The sequence below is a fragment of the Mauremys mutica genome, chromosome 4, assembly GCF_020497125.1.
Source record: "Mauremys mutica isolate MM-2020 ecotype Southern chromosome 4, ASM2049712v1, whole genome shotgun sequence".
Taxonomy (NCBI): domain Eukaryota; kingdom Metazoa; phylum Chordata; order Testudines; family Geoemydidae; genus Mauremys; species Mauremys mutica.
In genome coordinates, this window is record NC_059075.1 from 154,220,269 (window position 1) to 154,234,104 (window position 13,836).

Consider the following 13,836-nt stretch of genomic DNA (forward strand, 5'->3'; position numbering starts at 1 on the left):
TCAATGCAGAATTGGAAAAGCGGAACCTCCAGCCAACTCTCCACAGAGTTTTGGGGGTACATCCTCTCCCCAGAAGATGTTATGATTGATCCTAATAAGGTGGAAGCCATTGATAAATGGGGCGAAGTTGGAAGTCCTCAAGAAGTGCAGCACTTCCTAGACTTCACTCATCCTGTGAAATCGAGACATGCTGGCTCTCAGTGAAGCTTAGACGGAAAACCACGCACCCCACACAGAGGTTGGAACCACCCACTCCCAGGTTGTCCTGAGGAGCCATGATTTCTCCAGGAGCTGGGTAAAGGGACAAATTTCCAATCTAAGGCTCGTTTGGGCAAGGGACAAATGGAAGACAGATTTCAAAACACACGATGGACATTTTAACGGTCTGATATGCTATTTGAGCTAACTAACGGTCCCCTGACCTTGAAACACTTCATCAGTGATGTATTTGGGGACAGTGTCATCTATTGGGGTGACATACGTCTCTTTTTGGAGAACCCAGAGCAGCACGCGCAGCACATCCAAACCTGGAGAGGGTTCGGCTGCATGGTTTCAACGCAGAATTGGAAAAGCGGAACCTCCAGCCAACTCTCCACAGAGTTTTGGGGGTACATCCTCTCCCCAGAAGATATTATGATTGATCCAAATAAGGTGGAAGCCATTGATAAATGGGGCGAAGTTGGAAGTCCTCAAGAAGTGCAGCGCTTCCTAGACTTCACTCATCCTGTGAAATCGAGACATGCTGGCTCTCAGTGAAGCTTAGACGGAAAACCACGCACCCCACACAGAGGTTGGAACCACCCACTCCCAGGTTGTCCTGAGGAGCCATGATTTCTCCAGGAGCTGGGTAAAGGGACAAATTTCCAATCTAAGGCTCGTTTGGGCAAGGGACAAATGGAAGACAAATTTCAAAACACACGATGGACATTTTAACGGTCTGATATGCTATTTGAGCTAACTAACGGTCCCCTGACCTTGAAACACTTAATCAGTGATGTATTTGGGGACAGTGTCATCTATTGGGGTGACATACGTCTCTTTTTGGAGAACCCAGAGCAGCACGCGCAGCACATCCGAACCTGGAGAGGTTTCGGCTGCATGGTTTCAACGCAGAATTGGAAAAGCGGAACCTCCAGCCAACTCTCCACAGAGTTTTGGGCGTACATCCTCTCCCCAGAAGATGTTATGATTGATCCTAATAAGGTGGAAGCCATTGATAAATGGGGCGAAGTTGGAAGTCCTCAAGAAGTGCAGCACTTCCTAGACTTCACTCATCCTGTGAAATCGAGACATGCTGGCTCTCAGTGAAGCTTAGACGGAAAACCACGCACCCCACACAGAGGTTGGAACCACCCACTCCCAGGTTGTCCTGAGGAGCCATGATTTCTCCAGGAGCTGGGTAAAGGGACAAATTTCCAATCTAAGGCTCGTTTGGGCAAGGGACAAATGGAAGACAGATTTCAAAACACACGATGGACATTTTAATGGTCTGATATGCTATTTGAGCTAACTAACGGTCCCCTGACCTTGCAACACTTCATCAGTGATGGATTTGGGGACAGTGTCATCTATTGGGGTGACATACGTCTCTTTTTGGAGAACCCAGAGCAGCACGCGCAGCACATCCGAACCTGGAGAGGTTTCGGCTGCATGGTTTCAACGCAGAATTGGAAAAGCGGAACCTCCAGCCAACTCTCCACAGAGTTTTGGGCGTACATCCTCTCCCCAGAAGATGTTATGATTGATCCTAATAAGGTGGAAGCCATTGATAAATGGGGCGAAGTTGGAAGTCCTCAAGAAGTGCAGCACTTCCTAGACTTCACTCATCCTGTGAAATCGAGACATGCTGGCTCTCAGTGAAGCTTAGACGGAAAACCACGCACCCCACACAGAGGTTGGAACCACCCACTCCCAGGTTGTCCTGAGGAGCCATGATTTCTCCAGGAGCTGGGTAAAGGGACAAATTTCCAATCTAAGGCTCGTTTGGGCAAGGGACAAATGGAAGACAGATTTCAAAACACACGATGGACATTTTAATGGTCTGATATGCTATTTGAGCTAACTAACGGTCCCCTGACCTTGCAACACTTCATCAGTGATGGATTTGGGGACAGTGTCATCTATTGGGGTGACATACGTCTCTTTTTGGAGAACCCAGAGCAGCACGCGCAGCACATCCGAACCTGGAGAGGTTTCGGCTGCATGGTTTCAACGCAGAATTGGAAAAGCGGAACCTCCAGCCAACTCTCCACAGAGTTTTGGGGGTACATCCTCTCCCCAGAAGATGTTATGATTGATCCTAATAAGGTGGAAGCCATTGATAAATGGGGCGAAGTTGGAAGTCCTCAAGAAGTGCAGCACTTCCTAGACTTCACTCATCCTGTGAAATCGAGACATGCTGGCTCTCAGTGAAGCTTAGACGGAAAACCACGCACCCCACACAGAGGTTGGAACCACCCACTCCCAGGTTGTCCTGAGGAGCCATGATTTCTCCAGGAGCTGGGTAAAGGGACAAATTTCCAATCTAAGGCTCGTTTGGGCAAGGGACAAATGGAAGACAAATTTCAAAACACACGATGGACATTTTAACGGTCTGATATGCTATTTGAGCTAACTAACGGTCCCCTGACCTTGAAACACTTAATCAGTGATGTATTTGGGGACAGTGTCATCTATTGGGGTGACATACGTCTCTTTTTGGAGAACCCAGAGCAGCACGCGCAGCACATCCGAACCTGGAGAGGTTTCGGCTGCATGGTTTCAACGCAGAATTGGAAAAGCGGAACCTCCAGCCAACTCTCCACAGAGTTTTGGGCGTACATCCTCTCCCCAGAAGATGTTATGATTGATCCTAATAAGGTGGAAGCCATTGATAAATGGGGCGAAGTTGGAAGTCCTCAAGAAGTGCAGCACTTCCTAGACTTCACTCATCCTGTGAAATCGAGACATGCTGGCTCTCAGTGAAGCTTAGACGGAAAACCACACACCCCACACAGAGGTTGGAACCACCCACTCCCAGGTTGTCCTGAGGAGCCATGATTTCTCCAGGAGCTGGGTAAAGGGACAAATTTCCAATCTAAGGCTCGTTTGGGCAAGGGACAAATGGAAGACAGATTTCAAAACACACGATGGACATTTTAATGGTCTGATATGCTATTTGAGCTAACTAACGGTCCCCTGACCTTGCAACACTTCATCAGTGATGGATTTGGGGACAGTGTCATCTATTGGGGTGACATACGTCTCTTTTTGGAGAACCCAGAGCAGCACGCGCAGCACATCCGAACCTGGAGAGGTTTCGGCTGCATGGTTTCAACGCAGAATTGGAAAAGCGGAACCTCCAGCCAACTCTCCACAGAGTTTTGGGGGTACATCCTCTCCCCAGAAGATGTTATGATTGATCCTAATAAGGTGGAAGCCATTGATAAATGGGGCGAAGTTGGAAGTCCTCAAGAAGTGCAGCACTTCCTAGACTTCACTCATCCTGTGAAATCGAGACATGCTGGCTCTCAGTGAAGCTTAGACGGAAAACCACGCACCCCACACAGAGGTTGGAACCACCCACTCCCAGGTTGTCCTGAGGAGCCATGATTTCTCCAGGAGCTGGGTAAAGGGACAAATTTCCAATCTAAGGCTCGTTTGGGCAAGGGACAAATGGAAGACAGATTTCAAAACACACGATGGATATTTTAACGGTCTGATATGCTATTTGAGCTAACTAACGGTCCCCTGACCTTGAAACACTTCATCAGTGATGTATTTGGGGACAGTGTCATCTATTGGGGTGACATACGTCTCTTTTTGGAGAACCCAGAGCAGCATGCGCAGCACATCCAAACCTGGAGAGGGTTCGGCTGCATGGTTTCAACGCAGAATTGGAAAAGCGGAACCTCCAGCCAACTCTCCACAGAGTTTTGGGGGTACATCCTCTCCCCAGAAGATATTATGATTGATCCAAATAAGGTGGAAGCCATTGATAAATGGGGCGAAGTTGGAAGTCCTCAAGAAGTGCAGCGCTTCCTAGACTTCACTCATCCTGTGAAATCGAGACATGCTGGCTCTCAGTGAAGCTTAGACGGAAAACCACGCACCCCACACAGAGGTTGGAACCACCCACTCCCAGGTTGTCCTGAGGAGCCATGATTTCTCCAGGAGCTGGGTAAAGGGACAAATTTCCAATCTAAGGCTCGTTTGGGCAAGGGACAAATGGAAGACAAATTTCAAAACACACGATGGACATTTTAACGGTCTGATATGCTATTTGAGCTAACTAACGGTCCCCTGACCTTGAAACACTTAATCAGTGATGTATTTGGGGACAGTGTCATCTATTGGGGTGACATACGTCTCTTTTTGGAGAACCCAGAGCAGCACGCGCAGCACATCCGAACCTGGAGAGGTTTCGGCTGCATGGTTTCAACGCAGAATTGGAAAAGCGGAACCTCCAGCCAACTCTCCACAGAGTTTTGGGGGTACATCCTCTCCCCAGAAGATGTTATGATTGATGCAAATAAGGTGGAAGCCATTGATAAATGGGGCGAAGTTGGAAGTCCTCAAGAAGTGCAGCGCTTCCTAGACTTCACTCATCCTGTGAAATCGAGACATGCTGGCTCTCAGTGAAGCTTAGACGGAAAACCACGCACCCCACACAGAGGTTGGAACCACCCACTGCCCGGTTGTCCTGAGGAGCCATGATTTCTCCAGGAGCTGGGTAAAGGGTACCGGGATCAGCCTCTCAAAGGTAGGGGAGGGTCGTGTGAGGAGAGGGTCTGAGAGGAGAAGCGTGGGCTAGGCTCTGTATTTGGGCTTGGCAGGGATCGAGAGAAGGGAGAGGGCTGTTAGAGGGCAATGCGAGGTGGGAGGGGGGTCGGAGATGGGGGCAAGGCCTGAAAAGTTCAGCTGCTTTAGATCAACTGTGCCAGCGAATCACTGGTTGAAGTGACTGAAAACTCTGAGCTGGGGCTGGCCAAAATCCTCCTCCTCAGATGGGAACATCCCAAAAGTCTGCCGAAGCTCAGCCTCTGAGGTGAACGTTGTGGCCCAAACCTCTCTTTGCTCTGTACCTCACAGGATTCCAGCCGGCTGTTCCAATCCAGGAGGAAAACTGTGCCACTGAAGTCTCCCAGCACCTGGGCAGTGAAGTGCCACTTAACCCCGCTGTGATACACAGACCTTGCCCTGGCTGTCTGCACAGGGCTGAATTTCACCCCTTCCGAGTGTAAGGAAATAATTGGCTGAAGGCCTTTTTCTTTCTTGACGTCTGTCTAGTGGGAAAGAACCATGGGGATTTTTAACCTGTTTCGCTCCCATGCCTGGTGCTTCAATGATGCAGAGAAGGGCTGATGCATTGGTTGATTTCCCCACCTTTTAATCTACTCTCTTCTTCTCTTTTAACAGGTATTCTAAGGGCCCCCCGTGCATCATATGGGCATTCTTGGGGGCGCAGATTGCATCAGACCTGCACCTGAATAAATAATAGGGACTGAAATATGCAGGCACTAAAGTTCTGCAGCCAAATTCTCAGGAACCTTCCTCTTCCATGTAGGATCAGGATTTTGTTTTGAATTGTTTTATTTTTTTTAAAAGTGCTAAGCAGATGCTACCCTGTAAGAAGAGGAAACAGAAGCAAAAACTGAAAGACTGTTACTAAAACCAATGAACAGCTGCAGAGAGTGGAGACCCAGCAAAGCAGACAAATGAATACTGTGAGTAAATAACCTGAAAGCAAATAGGGAAGAAAACCTCCTCTGGGTAATTGTGGCTCTTGGGACCAAAATCAGGTTCCTGGTATGTAGCCTGGCTGAGATCATCCCTTTTCCCTGGATCCCAGACCTGGGATTCAAATGTCATTCTCTGTGTGGTGTCCTTATTTTATTCCTAGGGAAAGGATCCCCAAAGGAGGTGTAAGGATCCGGGACTCTAGTGTCTGCCAGAAGCTTCAGCCACCTTCACAGGTAGAAGTCACTGGCTTTCCTACAATGCCACTAGTGCTCTTCCTGCTCTCCAGATCTGCTCCCTCCAGCAGGACAGAGACACCCCTTAACTCCCTGAGTCCTGATTTTCTGCTATTCAAGGGGCTGAGGGTTTGCATTGCCCCCACCCCAACCATCCGAGACTTTTCCTATGGGAATCTCCCTAGAGCAGGGAAGAAATCTGTTCTTTCATTAGAACCAGTCTGCTCAGTAAATCCACCCACACTGACCTCATCTCAGCTGCTTTGTTTATCCGAGATTAGTGGTATCTTTGGAAAACCCTGAGCGTGTCGGGGTGTGAGGTGGAGCAGGGGATGCAGGAGCTCCAGCAGATTCCCCTGAAGAACAGCACCCTGTCTTTCTCTGGTCAGGTTAGAGCTCGCCCTCCATTGCGGAGGTGAAGACCGGATGGGAGCTGCTGGATTGACCTTGATGTGCCATGTCCTTGTGTGGATGAAGGACCTACATCTCAGGGGTGGCCAGCAGCAGATGTAACACATGTGTCCAGGAATGGGCTAAATAACCTACCTTGAGAGGTAAGTAAAATCGTGGCCACATGTAGACATCACAGGAATTGGTGGGGATTGACCCAGGGTCCTTCAGCACAAGCCCCTCTCACTCACTGTCAACAAATCCAGCTCCACTCACTAGACCACACCCCATTCCAGAGCCCCAGATCCCAGGAGCCCTGATTCTCAGACCCAGGCCTCACATCACAAGGCCAAACCTCCTCCCATTCTGTGCCCTATAGAAGGGACCATTGGCAAAAACCTCCTCTACATTCTCCCTGTCAGAGACTGCGGCCACCGGTGACAAGTGAATGAGCTGAGATCTCCCCTGTGGGAATCCGAGGGGCTGCACATTTGGGGTTTCACAGGGACGGCCTCTGGCAGCCATTGACAGAGTGTTCCTGGGAGGAGATTTTCCATCTCTCACAAAGCGTTTCTGTTCCCCCAGATCTCAGCCGCTCAGCAGAATGCGGGAGAGCCGAGTGCTGATGGGCTAGAGGGTCCCAGGAGTCGTTGTGCAGCAGGGGCAGTGTCTGCAGTCACCATGGGCCACACCCTGCGCTCCAGACAACCCAGGCTGGTTCCCTGGATTGCAAAGGGGACTTTGGCTTGTGGAATCGGTGCTGGTGCCTGTGTCCACAACTGGGATGTTTTTCTGAGGCTACTCCATGGTCCAAGAAGCGCCATGCAAGCAAGAGGAGAATGGACATTAGAGAGCGAGGCCAGGACCTCTGCGGGGCTGCTGCAGTCAAACATCCACAGCCAGAAGAGAGACGATGGGAAACGCGCTTTGCTGGCTGGCCACAGCCGCAGCAGCTGTCTCAGAAAGCTCTGCTCATGCTCCAGCCAACAGAGGCAGGACGAAGAGCCACACAGGGAGAGCCTGGGTTGCAATTAGCAAGTCACGGTTTTTTCAGTGGATTATGCTGCCCTGACCGTCTATTTCCTGCAATGTGCACATCCAGCCTCCCTGGCTGACCTCAATGGGAGTTAGGTTCTCCGTACCCACAGGACAGGGCTGGCCTTACCAGGAGGCGAACTGAGGCGGCTGCCACAGGTGCCAAACTGTGGCAGGGCACCACTAGGACCCAGAGAGTAGAAAATTGTCTGGTGCTGGTGCATATGTTTTCTCTCTGCTGTAGATGCACAGAGCTGGTGGAGTGCTGTGCTGGAGGAAGGGGGCACAAGAGACATAACAGGCAGGCAGGAGAAACGGGGAGAGGGAATAACAGAAAGCAACAGGAGCTGCAGGCAGAGAGAGGAGGAGGAGCCTCTAATGTACCTCTTGAGCACCCCCAGGAGTCTGGACTAACACCAGCTTGTCAGGGAGCTTCCTGTTTCCTGCTGCTTCCCTGAACCCGCTTGAGGAGAACAGGCAGTCAACTGAAGTAGTAGGAGCCGAGTAGGCCCTTAAGACGCTGATCTCTTCCCTCGCTCAGACCCTGCTACCAGCCTGCTTATTTGTCCCCTGCCACTCTAGCTGGCACAGAACAGCAGTCATGAGTGAAAGAAGAAAACTCCCCTCTGGGGCAGCATTCAGAAAAAGCAAGAAAGCAAAGGAAGCTTTTCTGTCTAAGCAGGAAGGAGCTCTCCTGAGATACAGAGACACAAATGTTCACGTTGAGCCTTCCGGCCCCAGTGAGGATGTGAGTGGTGAGGAGATGCCTGATCTTCCATGTAGTCAGAGTGCAGGAGACCTGGCAGCTACTGCAGCATCCATATCTCCATCTCAAATGGATGTAACCATGCACATTCCTGGAGAAAAGTGTAGATCAGAGAAGAGTGTGGTGGAGGCACAAGAAACAGCTGCTGCTGAGTTCAGTTCCTGAAATCTAGATGATCCAGGACTGTGGACCCACTTGAGCAGTAGCCTGAGGGACTTCCTCGTACTGCCTGGGCCACAGCGAGTGAAAAACTTCATGTTCCCCAAAGACAATTAAAATAGAAGTTTCCATCCAACACATTCCTGGTGTGAAATCCCCAATGGCGACAAAGCGGAGAGGCCATGGCTTATGTACTGTGATAGACCCAGGCCAGTTGGGTACAGCAGAGTAGCAGAAGGCAGATATACTGGCCACTAGATTAACAGTTTTCTGTTCCCTGACTGACCAGAGCAGGGGCTGCTCCAGGCTAATGAGAACACCTGTCTCTAATTAAGGCCCTGCTGATACTATAAAAAGGGCTCACTCCAGTCAGACAGGGGAGAGTCAGGGAGCCAGAGGAGAGGAAGTGCAGCTGAAGGGCTGGTTAATGAAGACACCCTCAAACCATCGTTAAGGGAGCCCTAAGCTAAGGGTGAAGAAGGGAGAAGCAGGAGAGCTGTGGGGAAGTGTCCCAGGGAAATGTAGCATCTCTGGCAGTGAAAAGTCGGCTGCCAACAACTGCCACCATTAGGGTCCCTGGGCTGGAACCCGGAGTAGAGGGCGGGCCCAGGTTCCCCCCAACCCACCACTACAGGAACAGCTCCTGGAAGGGGAAGTCAGGTCCCTGTCAGGACAGGAGGCTGAACAGAGACTGTGGGAGTTCTCTCACCAACCTCCTTGCAGCCTATGATGAAAAGGGCTCAGTAGACTGTAACCCTGGCCCTGGAGAGAGAAGGGCTCCGTGGAGGGTCACAGTGAGCCACTGAGGCAGCATAAACCGCCTAGAAGTGCAGGACCCACGGGAGCAAGGTCAGAGCTCTGCCACAGTACTCAAAACCCCAGAATGCTGCATACTGTTTTTGTTGCAAACTCTTCCAGTCTAATGTTCCAGCCACACTGAGTTCTACAGGAACAAAGGACTGGACAAATCTGGCTAGAAATGGGGCATGCCACGAGAAGGCAGCAAATCAGCAGAGAGCATCCAGAGGTGGAAAGAGCTTGAGATGAGCCTAAGGTTAAAGGCCACCAGAGCTGATGAGCATCAAGGGAAGATTGCATCAGAGTTCTGAAAAGGCTCTTTGCCATTGTGAGGGGGCTTGCTACCCAAAACCTAGCACTGCGCGGCACTTCAGATCAGCTGCATGTGGTTTGGACAGTACTTGCTTTTTAGGCAAAACAATGAATGATGCAATCTGAAGCTGGTATTGCATCATACATGATATGCATTGCATCATGTTATTCCTAGAAGTCATGGATGATGCAATCGTAACGAAGCTTACATCACTCTGCTGAACAAATTGCCCTATATCAGCTCTAGAAATCATACAGTGTCATGCTCTCTTATTTGTCAGTGTTTGATTTTGCAAAGGGACACATTTCTGTTTAGCCAAAGTGAGCAGAGATGCCTCGTACTTGTGTGAACAGTGCAGATAACTTCTGCTACGTTTGTGGTGAAGTGACTTTTGCATCACAAAAGAGCAGTATAACCACTATGGTTAAGAAAGCCTATCACCTTTATTTTGGCTGCAAAACTGGAGATCAGGACAAGAGGTGGGCCCCACACATATGCTGCAACACTTGTGCAACAAATCTTCGCCAGTGCTTGAACAGGAAAAGGAAATCTATGCTTTTTGCAGTGCCAGTGATTTGGAGAGAGCCAACAGATCATACCAGCAATTGTTACTTCTGCATGGTGCCTCCAGTTGGGAAAGGTGTGTCAAAGAAGAAAAAGTGGACTGTGCATTATCCAAACATTCCATGAGCTATACGCCCAGTACCCCACGGAGAAGGACTGCTGGTTCCTGATGCACCAGAATCATTCTCACTTGAGTCAGATGAGGAAGAGGAAGAGGATGAAACTTCTGGTCCTGAACCATCAATGTCACAGGACCCACATTTTCTCCCATCCTCCTCCTCTGAACCACACCTCATAACACAAGGTGAACTGAATGACCTTGTCAGGGATTTGGAACTACCCAAGAGTAAGGCAGAGCTGTTGGGCTCCAGACTACAGCAGTGGAATCTCCTGGCAGGTGATGTTCGGGTTTCCATGTTCCGTGACCGTCAAAAGGATCTTGTCCCATTCTTCTTCATGGAAGGTGATCTTGTAGCCTGCAACAACATCGATGGTGTGATGGCAGCCCTCAACATCGTTCACGATCCAGATGAGTGGAGACTGTTCATTGATTCATCGAAGATGAGTCTTAAAGCTATTTTACTGCATAATGGCTATGTTTTGTCATCAATTCCAGTTGGTCATGCAGTCCATATGAAGGAAACCTATGACAACGTGAAACAACTTTTGAGGTGCATAAACTATGACCAACGTCAGTGGCAGCTTTGTGGCGTTTTGAAGGTTGTTGCTCTCTTGCTTGGTCTGCAGACTGGATACACAAAGTACTGCTGTTTTCTCTGCGAATGGGATAGTCGTGCAAGAGATTCCTACTACATCAAGAAAGATTGGCCACTCCGACAGTCATTGGAGCCTGGGAGGAAAAGTGTTCAGCATCCACCACTTGTTGAATCAAGGAAGATTTTGTTACCACCCTTACACATCAAGCTGGGTCTGATGAAGAACTTTGTCAAGGCCATTGACAAAACACAAGCAGCTTTCAAGTACCTCTGTGGACAATTTCCAAGGTTAAGTGAAGCTAAGATAAAGGAAGGTGTCTTTGTTGGTCCTCAGATTCGTGAACTTCTTTGAGATGATGCATTTGACCATGCACTGCGTGGCAAGGAAAAGACGGCATGGAAAGCCTTCCAGTTAGTGGCAATAAATTTTCTCGGAAACAAGAAGGCAGACAACTACAGGTTGTTGGTGGAAAACCTCCTCAAGGCATACAAAAGCTTTGTTGCAACATGTCACTAAAGATACATTTTTTGCACTCTCATCTAGATTTTTTTCCACCGAACTGCAGAGCAGTGAGCGACGAGCACGGCGAGAGATTTCACCATGACATTGCAACAATGGAGAAATGCTATCAGGGCAAATGGAGCCCATCAATGCTTGCAGACTATTGCTGGACAGTGACAAGAGATGCTCCATTTAATGAATACAAGAGACAAGCCAAGAAGCGCTGAGTAGACACTGAATAGGACTAAACTATGTACATAATAGTTTTTTGCCTTTTGTTTCATAATAAATTTTAGTTAGATAACCCTTTTGCTGATTTTTAAAGTGTTACATAAACAGGACAGGTGAAAAATTATCATGTAAAGCAACCATAAGCACATGAAAAGACCTAGGTTTACAATTTATGATTAAAACTCTACTATCTACACAATATACATAGACATAAAATGTAAAAACGTAAATATCTTAGAAACAGTAGCCAATCAGTTGTTTTAATTGTCATATTTGAATTCAGCACATCAAAATACATAATAAATACCACATTTTATTTCTGAAGCAGACGACTTCTCAAAAATTGTGGACCAGTGTAATTCATAATAGATGACTATTCATCAGAAGAAAGAAAGAACGTCCTAGTTCTTACATCTCCTGCTTTCTTTGTATGTGTCAGTCTTCCTTAGATCATCGGGGCTTTGTATCAGGGAGTGTCCTTACTTTCTCTGTCTTGTAAAGTGCACACTAGTGACACTGACCAGATAAATAATGGAGACATCGCACACACACAAAAATAACCAAGGCCTTTGTTATGGAGACTGTTCTCCTCAGTAAAGCAAGCTATAAACATTAGGAAATGCACAGAGGACTAAAAGGCTGCAAAGTGAAGCACTCTCAAGTTAGGAAATACCAGAATGAGCATTGCCTGTGCAACGTTAACTCTGCAAGAAATGAGGCAGGGATCCTACAGGCAACAGACTTCTTCAATACCCAGCCCCAGAGCAGAAAACCCTGTGCACTGAATAAGGAACGGGTCCTGTGGGAAAAAAATACTATGGGATCATATCATTAAAGTCTGCATCATCCTGCAAATGCGCAATGGGACTGAATTGAGGGTGCCAGGGCAACACTACTTTGGACAAGGCTACTGCTCAGGCAGCACCAGTGTGATGTGTGTGTGTTGGGGGGGGGGGAGGCTTTCCCAGTGCTCCTCTTTTCACACATTTCCTAAAGAAGCCAACAACATAACTACCCAGAATACACAGTAATGGTGATTCCACCCGCATGGTAATTAGTCACTGAAATTTGATTCAAATCCCGCATGGCATGTTTAGAAACAAGGGTTCCAAAAAAGGAGAGGCCTTGTAAAACAGGAAATGTTGATGCTCTGGTGCATTTGTGGTTGTGTTAAAATTGAATACTGTGACTTTAAATGTTGGGCAGGGTTCCTGGGCGTGCTTGCATGCTGGGGAGCTCGGTAGGGCAGCACACAATCGGGGCGTAGCAGCAGCCAGTCAGCAGGTCCCCAGTGAGTTGTGCCTCTCTGTTATAGGCAGTAGCCTACGTTCTCTGCCTCTGAGTTTGGGGTTCTTACGTGTTATTGTTCTGGCTCCTAAGAAACAAATTAAGGAGACCTTGCGAACGTCCAGCAAAAGTATTTTATGATGTTCTCAGTAACCAGCTCACAATCCCAGCAAGATACCAGGTCCCATCCTTTCCACACACCAGGGGTCCCCCACTGTCACCCTAGAGACAGGGACAGAAATAGGGTTTTGGGGGGTGGGGTCCGGGCTCCATCAGGGCAGTGGTGGGTTCTCTATCTCTCGATGGCTTCACATCCCCACTGGCTGCCTTTCTGGGAGATGCTTTACCCAGACGCACGTCCCTGGGCTCAGTGAAGGGGTAACCGGGTCCAGTTATGGTCCGGGGTATCCAGGAGGTCAGACTGGATGGGCTGACGGATCCTGCTGACTTTATACTCTATGGCGCAGCCTCACGCTAAGAGGTGTCATGTCTGAACGCTGGGGAATGAACTCAGAGCTCAGCCCCTCCATGCAGAACCACGGTTTGGTGGGTCCCACCCAGAGGTGAAAACTTCCTGAGTTGCCGGGGGTGGTGCTTGACCCCCCCCCTTCCACCCCAGGCTCCACCCCCACTCTGCCCCTTCCCCCAAGCCCCCCATGCCTGCCCCACCTCTGCCTCTTCCCACCGCACTCTGCCCCCTCCCTTGCCTCTTCCTGCTCCCACCCCTCCCCTCGCCCCTGCATCTTCTTCATGCCACTGAGCAGCTGAGTGTGGTGGGCAGGAGGCGCTGGGAAGGTGGGGGAGGAGCTGATCGGTGGGGCCGCCAGTGGGTGGGAGGATTGGGGGGAAAGGGAGGGGGAGGAGCTGAGCCATGGGACCCCCATGGAGTTGGCCCCTCTGGTCCCATTGACACCCAACACCAAGTCAACAGGGACAATGGGCCAGGAGCAATGAGGTGGGGGGGGTCCCTGCAGCACCCCGCACAGAGAGGGGGTCTCCAGGTCTCCTTCTGAGAACCTCACCCAAGCAAAGCCTTTACAGCCGTGCATGGACCCGGCCCACATCATGTCCTCTGTGACGGGGCTGTAACTCGCAGGCTCTTTTAATGCTTCACGGAAGAG

At 49.4% G+C, this 13,836-nt stretch overlaps 1 long non-coding RNA gene across 1 annotated transcript; it reads left to right on the forward strand.

Moving 5' to 3' along the window:
• The first annotated feature begins 4,596 nt into the window (after positions 1-4,596).
• Positions 4,597-5,528, forward strand: LOC123368795. Its single transcript, XR_006578894.1, has 3 exons — positions 4,597-4,741; positions 5,071-5,218; positions 5,398-5,528. It is a non-coding gene; the product is annotated as an uncharacterized LOC123368795 (long non-coding RNA).
• Positions 5,529-13,836: the final 8,308 nt, after the last annotated feature.